Below are 10,087 nucleotides of genomic sequence, written 5' to 3' on the forward strand. Positions count from 1 at the left end.
CAGGGAACACCCGAACTTCACACAGACCGAGAGAAAGCCACAGCCAAGCCAGGATGAAAATCAGAGGAATGCCTGGCACTTATTAAAAATTAATCCCAAAGCAAAGGCTGAGTTTACAAACCCACGTCAGCTATAAATACACTCTTCCTTCCTCTACAGTCTCCCCGACAATTCTGCATTCTAAACGTCTTTAGTTCAGAAGGCTCCCGTGAGCCTCGGGAAAACTCCGGTAGGAAACTGGGTAAGAGACGCGAGCCCCTTCTCTTCCCATCCCCTCAAAATACCCCCAACGGAGATTCGAGGTGCGCCATCAACAAGTTGCTTAACCAAAATGCATTCCTTTCAAAATGGTTGGATAACTCAGGCCAAATTAAACCTTGTCGTGACACATTTGTACGGTAGCTACCAAGTCATATGTGTCTCCCCCCACCCCTGCTCTCTCTCTCTCTCTCTCTCTCTCTCTCTCATGTAATCGTTTTAGGCTGCTCACATCAAGAACATTCTCATTAAGTAAATGAGTCCCCCCCACCACCACCACATACTAGCTACCAATCTATTTATGTTTAACACCTCCGATTTACTGCTTACACATTTATGTCCTAGGAAAAATTCAATTGTGAAAACCCCCTACCATTTCTTTGCCCCCTCCCACCCGAAAACGGTACTTACAAATGTTGTCTGTTTGGGTCTGTCAGTTTCTCCCCCTCCCCCGACATCTGAAGCCAAAACATGCGCTCAACTTCATCCTTCAAGCCTAAAGGCCCTATTTTGATCGTGCAAGGCTGCAACGGCTCTTTCTCCGAGGCAAGCCCAGAACACTGTGCTGCTGGCCATTCCCAATTTATGGAAGGAAGCGTATGTCAAACAAACCAGGTGATGACTCACACTGCCTCCCCCAGCCACATTTTCCCTAGAATGGGAGGGTAGCGTAAGTGCAGCCCATTTGGATGTGACTCAGTTTTATGAGACTGGTGATTGTAGTTCATCTGACAAGCTCACATTTTTTTTTTCCTTTATAACGTGTACATTTCAGGATCAGAATGCACGTTCTAAACCGTTTCAAAGAACTGGACCGCGGAAACGAGAAAGTTGCAAGATTATTTTTAAGGTACGGCAAAGCTCTGGTTCTAGTCCCAAATCCTTAAAACTTCCTGATTATCCCTTGAAAATGTCATACCTGAGGCAACCTAACCTTTGAGTTCACAGGGCAGCCGTAAACGAATTTTATACATTTAGGTCTACTAGAGGCTTTCACCGGGGGAGGGGGGACTCAGACTCTTTCTGTCCTGAGGACCCAACTGCAAGTCCAAGTCTGGGGCCCACGTGGCAGGTTCTTCAGGAAGTGGTCGGGAGCATAAGAGCCACGTTGAGGCTTTCACTTTTGCATTTACTGCAATTCACATACTAACCTGAGCTTCTCTCCCTCTCTCTCTCTCTCTCTCTCTCTCACACACACACACGCACACTCATGCAATTCAACCACATCAGACGCACACTCACACAAATCTATATAGTCCTCTCATCCCAACATGCTAAGAGCTGCAAGAGAAAAACTTGGAAATCATCAACTGTCATCTATGAAAATTCCCATTAAATACACGGCCATGCCGAAAAGTCTTCACCTCAGGAAAAAGTTTACTACCAAGATGGCAGAGGAATCATATGGAATAAATTGTTCCCGGGTATCACACAGGCAGGAAGAAGGCAGTCCTAAGAAGTGCAATTCCCCACCCGAAAAATCTGGAAGGCTTGGTCTGAGCAAGTTTCACTAGAGTTATCTCTTGTCAGAGTGCTTCCTTTAACCTTGAGCAAAGCCAGCAACCGCTTGGACTAAGGCTTAACATTTATGGTTGACAATGCCTTGATGGAGGACTAATTCTGTTACAACAGGAAAAAGATTCTATTTCTAGAATTCACAAAATTGTTCAAACACCTAACTTTCAAATTGGTAGATGAGGCCAGAGAAAGGGTATACACACTGAAACAGTGAAAAAGAGCTAATTCCGGGCCTGACTATTCACTTTACAAAACGATTGCCTTGAGGGTTTTGCTGGAATAAACCCTACATTAAATATACATAGAGAACTGACTTTCGGAAACTAAAGTCACATGATACAATTCAGAAGCCCATTTCTTTTTTTTTTTAACATTTTTTTAAATGTTTTTCTTTATTTTTGAGACAGAGAGAGACACAGACATGAGCAAGGGAGGGGCAGAGAGAGAGGGAGACACAGAATCGGAAACAGGCTCCAGGCTCCGAGCTGTCCGCACAGAGCCTGACACGGGGCTCGAACTCACAGACTGTGAGACCATGACCTGAGCTGAAGTCGGACGCTTAACCGACTGAGCCACCCAGGCGCCCCTGGAAGCGCATTTCTGAATTACACTTTTGAAGCCTTGGTATTTTAACTGCACGCACATAGTTGTCACTCAGTTATTAAAACATATTCATACTTCAAAAGGGATGTGTTAATCTAGCCACGGACTTTTTGAGTAAAATTTTATGGCTTAAAGAAAGTTACCTCCGTATGACAGAGAACATAAAATCTATAATTACGTGGCTTTCAATGGAAATAAAAACAGGCTATGAAAACAGAACATTAATAAAACCAAACACTGAAAACTTTGGCATCTAAAAGAATCTATAACATTTTAAAAGCTTGGAGCCAGACTTGCTGGGATTCGAATCCTGGCTCTGTCATTCCTACAGCTTTTCTATTATTGTCATCATGTCACTTCTACCCTTTTCGCCATTCTTTGTGCCACTGTTTTAGAGTCAGACACCTTAGTCTAAACAACACTTCTGCCTGAGAAAAATACAATCCTGTAACTTTTTTTTTTTTAAAACTCACTTGTAACTATTTTACTAATGATGACAAATACCTCACCAGGCCATATTCTCCTACCGAAGTTTTGGTACATATTCCTCTGATTTTACATTTGACATCTTTTTGGGGTCTTTCCGTCCAAACTTCTCGGAGTTTCCAAAATCCGGTACAGAATCGGGTCCGGGCCGGCCAGGGAAGACGTTCAAAAAGAACTTCCATTCCAGGCGGCCCAGATGGGTCAAGACATGAAACTCATCAGCTAGAAACGAAGGTGAATGGGTCAAAGACTAGGGGTAACACTATATCCCTGTCGGGGCCAGGGGCGGGGGGGAGGGGGCAAACAGAGGTATGAGGAAGGGGTTCCAGGCTCAGAAAACAGTACGTGAGATCCACCGTTTATACAGGGTCAAGACACAAAACTTTATGATGGTTACCCTAAGGGAAAATCATGGAACGGAGGGTGCATTCTCTCCTTTGTGGTCTTTCATTAAGAAATTTCAATTCTTTTTTTTCCTAATATTTATTGATTTTTTCTTAATTTTATTTTTTATTTTTTAAAAGATGTTTGAGAGAGACAGAGAGAACGCAAGCGGGGTAGGGGCACAGAGACAGGGAGACCCAGAATCCGAAGCAGGCTCCAGGCTCTGAGCCGTCAGCACAGAGCCCGACGCGGGGCTCGAACTCACGAACCGCGAGATCATGACCTGAGCCGAAGTCAGACGCTTAACTGACTGAGCCACTCCAGGCGCCCCAAGAAATTTCATTTCTTAAAGGAGAAAACTACATGGGTTTCCATCTGAAAACCATACGAAGACATTCAAGCATCCCACAAACCCTTCAGTAACAAAAGCTAATCGTTTCCAGCCAGCATATAACATATTTGAAGAATGATAAGAAGGACAGCAACCAGACATTTCTGAGGCTCAGGCAAGCTTTATAAATATGGAGCTCCTCAAATACGGTGCTCGACACTGCTCTGGGGGATATGAGAAGTAATTCTAGGTTTTGTTCGAGGGCGAACAACTGCTCCAACCTGTCTTTATCCAGGCAACGTTTGTGAGACAGATGGTAACATGATGGGGGGAAAGCCGGCAACACGGGGAGAAGGTGGTTAGGATTACAAATGAGTGTTTGGGGGACCGTTTGGTTTTGCTCCCCTGCATGTCAGTTCCGAGACGCCCGGAGACCCGGTTCAACAGCTCAGTTAAAGGCAGGTCCGGAGCCCCGGCACAGAGCTTCCTCTGGGCCACCACTCCTGTCCCCAGGCAATCGCTAAAATACCAAATGACCCAACTGTGTCGGGTTCCCACGAACCGGAACTACAGGTCAGGACGCAAACAGCCTGGGTTCCCGGTTCCAAGACTGGCTCTGGGACTAGCACGTGGGGAGGGACGTGGGAAAGTCACTTCATTTCACGGAGGCTTTGTTTGCTTGTTTGTTTCATCTGGAGAAGGGGAATCGATGAGAAGAACTCCATGGCTGCCGTCCCCAGTTACCAACCTGACGACTCCTGGCGGGGCTCGGAGTGGGGCAGGGGGACCCCAACAACCTTAGGCTTCCAAGCCACACTGCTCCTTTGAAGGTTGAAGGTTCCAGAGCAACATCATCACGTCCCAGTGATCAAAAATCTTTCGGACGGCTGCTCGATTCACTTTTTGGCTGCTCACGAAGTACCCTACTTGGAGATCAGAAGACCACCTTCGTGTGTATACGGTACAAGGGAGAGTCCCGATCTGAACAAAATGAAAACCTGCCTACGTGGCGACGGGTGTGCACGCCCGATGGGCACGCGCGCAAACGAAGTCTAGGCTTACGTAAGACCATCTGAACGTTTCTCTAGGAGAGCGCTGCCTCGGGTTCCACGCTTTTTTGTGTGTTATATAAGCAGCCACTTTGCCCGTCTTCCTGCAGTGCTTTCAGAGCTGAGCAGTATACTGTGCTCAGAAAAGTTTTTATTCGTCGTCTGCTTTCCCCCACCCATTTTAAAGAACGAACTGACTCAGTTTTCTGATGGCAATGCCACCGGGTGGGAGTGAGTATGGGGGCGGCAGGGTGGGAGAAAGGGGGATGAGGAGAAGGTGGTGGTAGGAACCAAGAGCTGAATCACAGCCATGTGAGTAATCTTAGGCTTTTTTTTTTTTCTTCCTAAGGGTATGAATCAAATTAAGCTTGTTTTGCTGTGGGTGAAGGAAGAGGAATATAATAGCATGAATCAGAGCAATTATCAAATATGCGGCACTCACTGAAAATTAATTACAATCACTGCCTTCTCTCACTCGTCTGCCAGAAAATGCCGGAGAGCTTTTGTTCATCAATATAATCCTTTACGAGACCCCTTAAGGGTTTGGACTTGATCCTCGCCCGCTTCCCTTTAAAAATTTCCTTTTACACACGAATTTCAGAAACAGGAATCACTTCGGAGCTTCTGCGAGATAATCTTTGGCCCTTGGAGACAAGTGTGAAAACAACGTGGCTAAGCGCTGGGTAGAGACCAGGTTACACAGGCTCTAGCCGTGAGGGCTGGAAGCAAAATACTGAGTTTATGAAAACAATCGCTCAGAAATGAGTTTAACCTCTCCAGAGCTCTCCAAGGGGAATGCTGTGTGCAACAACAAACCCTTGGGGGGGGGGGGGGGGAAGTGGGCATCCTTTCACAAGGGTTTTCGGCGAGAATAAAGCTGCCGCACAACATTTCTGAACTACCTTATGCTGACATAAGTGGATCCTCATCGGTTTGAGAATTTACAAGGAGTCATATTGAGAAAACAATGGCTCAGAACATATAAAATCAGGTTTTCTGGAATTTACGTAAAGAGGAAGAACACAGCTCAGTTATTTGTAGTCAGGGAGCAGATCTAACCAGATTTATAGAAAGGCACTTCCTTTTAGGCCGTATTTTTAAATCCGATCTATTTAGTAATTCATGGCATCTAAATATTACCATGGGGAAAAAACTGGCTACCTAAAGAGAAAGGCGCGATATATCTATAGATATTCTATACATAGGCAAGTGCACCCTGTGAAATCAGTACCCTTACAGAACATTCCACACACAGGAGCTCGAGGAGGATAGTGTCTTTATCACACTGTCACGTTTTCCAAAGTTCATTTCTATTTATGGGACAACGTACTTTGTGCCAGTACAACCTTTACTGGGGGGGGAGGGCGGGAGGGTCTCCAAATAAATGATTTCAAGAGTACTCTGAATAAGCAAAAGTTTTTAACTTTTCCATGCCTCTGTGTTCTTCAACCTGGAAACTGTAATCTGTAACACACTTCCAAACTTGTCATGTAACATTAACATTTTGGAGATTTTAGTCAAGATCTATTTACATAATCTAGAAAGATGTAGCAATAGAAGGTTCACATAACATGAGCCAGATGTGTTTTGAGACTAGGTGACTTGGCGATCTCTGGATAGCCCCAGCCCTCCAGTTACCTGCTACCTGGTCACAGCCAAGTTCACGACATGGCAGTATTTAACTTTCTACATTTTAAGCCAGTAACTCTCCCCACTTAGACTGTCTAGTTTCTCATGCAGCAGAACCAATATTCCCAAACTTGATTTTGTCACATCCTGAACTATCTCTATGGCAAGGGGCTAGGAGTGACCAGAAATTTTCTATTCATGTTTTAGCTCTTTCTCTTTCTTTTTTTTTAAATGTCCTCAACAGTAGGGGCGCCTGGGTGGCTCAGTTGGTTAAGCGTCCGACTTCGGCTCAGGTCATGATCTCCCGGTTCATGGGTTCAAAGCCCACGTCGGGCTCTGAGCTGCCAATGCGGAACCCGCTTGGGATTCTGTCTCTCTTTCTCTCTCTCTCTCTCTGCTGCTCCCCGGCTTGTGTGTGCGCGCGCTCTCTCTCAAAATAAACTTTAAAACAAATTTAAAAAATGGAAAAAAAACACTACTATTTTAATGGCGAGCTTTTATTTCCAAGCTTGTACCAAGTCCTGTTTATTATTATTTTTCCTATACTGTATCTCCCAGTTCACTCCCTAATTAAAATACCTGACCCATCATTATCCTGTCTCCAGGATGTGGCCAAGCTATCAAAAAACGCAGCAGCCAGGGAAATGAGGGGGGTCTAAAGCACCCTGGGATTAAAGGATCTAGACGTATTTAAGCGGAAGGAAGGCAGGGAGGCACAGAGATACCTGTGTGTTGTGTGATGTGCGGTTAAGAAAAGTCCTGTCATGTGGATGGGGCGCCTGGGTGGTTCAGTCGGCTGAGCATCTGACTTTGGCTCAGGTCACGATCTCACGGTTCGTGAGTTCAAGCCTCGAGTCGGGCTCTGTGCTGTCAGCCTGTCAGTGCAGAGCCTGCTTCAGATCCTCTCCCTCTCTCTCTCTCTCTCTCAAAGATAAATAAACATTAAAAAAGGGGGGGGGGCTGAAATAGGAACCTGGCAGGGAGGTTAAAAGAAAAGTCACCCTATCCAGCGTGTGGCTGGCCTTAAGTCCCTTCCGACTGTGTGATTCTAGAATTGCACTATTTCCAGAGTTTTTGTAGAGCATTGTAACTCACTCTAAATTTCGTTACAAGAAAGCTTGTGCTGAAGCAAAAACACAAGTCGATGCAGGGTTCCCCTGGTGGAGAAACAGGTCGCAAATCAATTCAACCTGATTATTTCCTCCGTGACGTGACAATCAATGCGCAAATCCCTCTGTGACGTCTCTGCCTCTGATCTCAGCTCCCGTGACGGGGGGGGGGGGGGGCTATAAAGTGAATGGGCTGGTTGTACCGTAGGACAAAGCCGCTTATCATCTCCACTCCTACCCCCACAGGTCACTGGGAGAAAACAAGATGATCCAGTTAACACGCGTGGCTGTGCTGCAGTTAACGTAAGATGTCACCAGCGGGGGAGAAAGCTGGGAGATGGGTGTACGAGCCCTCTGCATCCCGGTCGGGACTTCCTGGGAGCCTATTACTATTTCAAAAGAAAGAGCTGGAAAGCAAAACCTGCCACTGTCCGAAAAACTGACCTTCGCCTCATCGTTCCCAAACCAAAGGCAAAACTCATTTTTGGATAATTACTCCCAAGGGTGCCGGGGGCTCTCAATGCCGGAGAAAACGTTCGGTAAGAAACCCAGCACACCGTAACTCCAGTTACCTGCCCAAGCCTCTCCCTTCTTTTGGAATGCTTACGCTAGAGTGGGCATGAAGTACACAAGACCTGAAGATACGCCGGCGTTTCCGAAGCTAAAGTGAGTAGAGAAAGGGAGACAGAGAATTTGAAACGGGCTCTGCTCGGAGAGCAGAGAGCCGCATGGCGGGGTGGGGGCTCAAACTCACGAACCAAGAGATCATGACCTGAGCTGCAGTCAGACACTTAACGGACAGAGCCACCCAGGCGCCCCCAGGGTATCTTGTAAAGGAAGGGACGACGGGACTTGCAGACGCGGGGTAAGCTAAAGAGAAGACTCAATGGGGACTCCAGGGTTTCTGGAAGAAAGGAGCTGCCGTTTCTCAAGCCGGGACTGGCTGGGTATGGCAGGGGTGGGGAGGTGTACAGAGGGGAAGGAAGAGCTGAGTTTTAGACATGCTCGGTGGGAGATGCCAATCAGACATCCAAGCAGAGATGGAAGTTGAAATTGAGCAGAGTTGTAAGATGAAATCATCAGTGTTTAAGTGGCATGTAAAGCCAAGGGATTAACTTGACTTTGGGAGTGAGGACAGATAGAGAAGTGGTAGGAGGACCGAGGCACTTGAGTATGAAGAGGTTGGGGCCATGCCAGGAAATGAGCAAAGGAGACTGGCAAGGAACACCCTCGGGCGGGCAAAACACCAAGGAAAGCCAAGTAAAGAAAATGATTTCAAGGAAAAGGAAACCAATTTCAGGAGCAGCGGGGTCAAATCTTGCCTGAAGGCTGAATAAGATAAGGACTGGGAGCTCCTCACTGGAGGCGACACATGGAGGTCCCAGGCACTCAGGACAGGAGTCATTTTGGGGGCTGGGGTGTAGGTTGTAGGTGCATACAACCTAACTGGAGTGCAAACAATGGGGCATGGGAGGAAACGTACTTGAGGCAGCAGATAACGTAAACACCAAGAAATAGCACAGTAGCTGGAAAACGATGCGGGTGGAAGAAACGGATGATGCTGGGGAACACACAGATAAGTGCGGGAGCCTCAATTAGGAGACAGAGGATAGGACCCAGTTTGCCACGGAGAGGTTGGCCTTCGTAAGGCAGTACAGGAAAACAACCCCGTGCGCACCCATTGAGATATGCCAGTAGATCCAGGGGTGGGACGTGTGGAAGGTCTAAATTCTATGTTATACGTCTCTTTAAGACCTTTCTTTTTAGAGCTGGATTCATTTGTCCTCCGTGACTTCGGGTTGTTGCTGTTGCCCTAATGGATACAGAAAGCCTACCGTCCTGATCCAAATATTTAAACAATTTTTTAAACGACTAAAGAAACATGGGGGCACCTGGGTGGCTCCATCGGTGTGAAGCACTCGACTTCGGCTCGCGTGACGATCTCGAGTTTGACGAGTTCAAGCCCCACATGGGGCTCTGTGCTGACGGCTCCGAGCCTGGAGCCTGCTTCGGATTCTGGGTGTCCCTCGCTCTCTGCCCCTCCCCCGCTCATGCTCGGTCTCTCTCCGTATCAAGAATAAACATTAAACGGGGTTGTAGGTAATGAATGGCATTAGCCTTAGTTTACATAGCTACGAAACACAATGCACGCTAAGTAAAGAGCATCGGTACCAAATAACACCGCAAAGCCACCACAGCGACTTCAGTATCAGTATCTTTTGTATCTGAGCCACGCTGTTGGAAAAACACCCCAACTACATGGTTTATGGAGATCCATCACCTGATGTCATGACACAAACTTCAGACCGAATCTCTCTCTAGTCTGAGACGGGTCACTCCAATCAGAGAGGCACTCCCTCTGTGGCATCTCTCAGAAGCTGAGGAGTTGGTGGTTATCGGGTAGAGTCTGTCTGTGGCCACAGAACTGAGGCTGACCAAGTTCTGGCTAAATGAGGACACGAAGCCCCACTACTGATTGAGCCTCTTGAGTTCTAGATAAATAAGTTACCTGGAAATGACATTACAATTGATTGCGGAAACGCTGTGCGTCATATAATGGCTGTGAAAAGCAACACCAAAATTCTAACCATTGTTAATCACACACACACACACACACACACACACACAATCAATTGGTTTTCTTGAATTCGTTTACTCTATCACGCTTGCCTACACTGCAGACAGCAGAGTAAGGTTAAGAGCACAGGTTTTAAGAGCCA

Source organism: Lynx rufus, unplaced genomic scaffold, assembly GCF_022079265.1.
Source record: "Lynx rufus isolate CCGP_SWC_20201006 ecotype Redwood Valley unplaced genomic scaffold, mLynRuf1.p SCAF_14, whole genome shotgun sequence".
Taxonomy (NCBI): domain Eukaryota; kingdom Metazoa; phylum Chordata; class Mammalia; order Carnivora; family Felidae; genus Lynx; species Lynx rufus.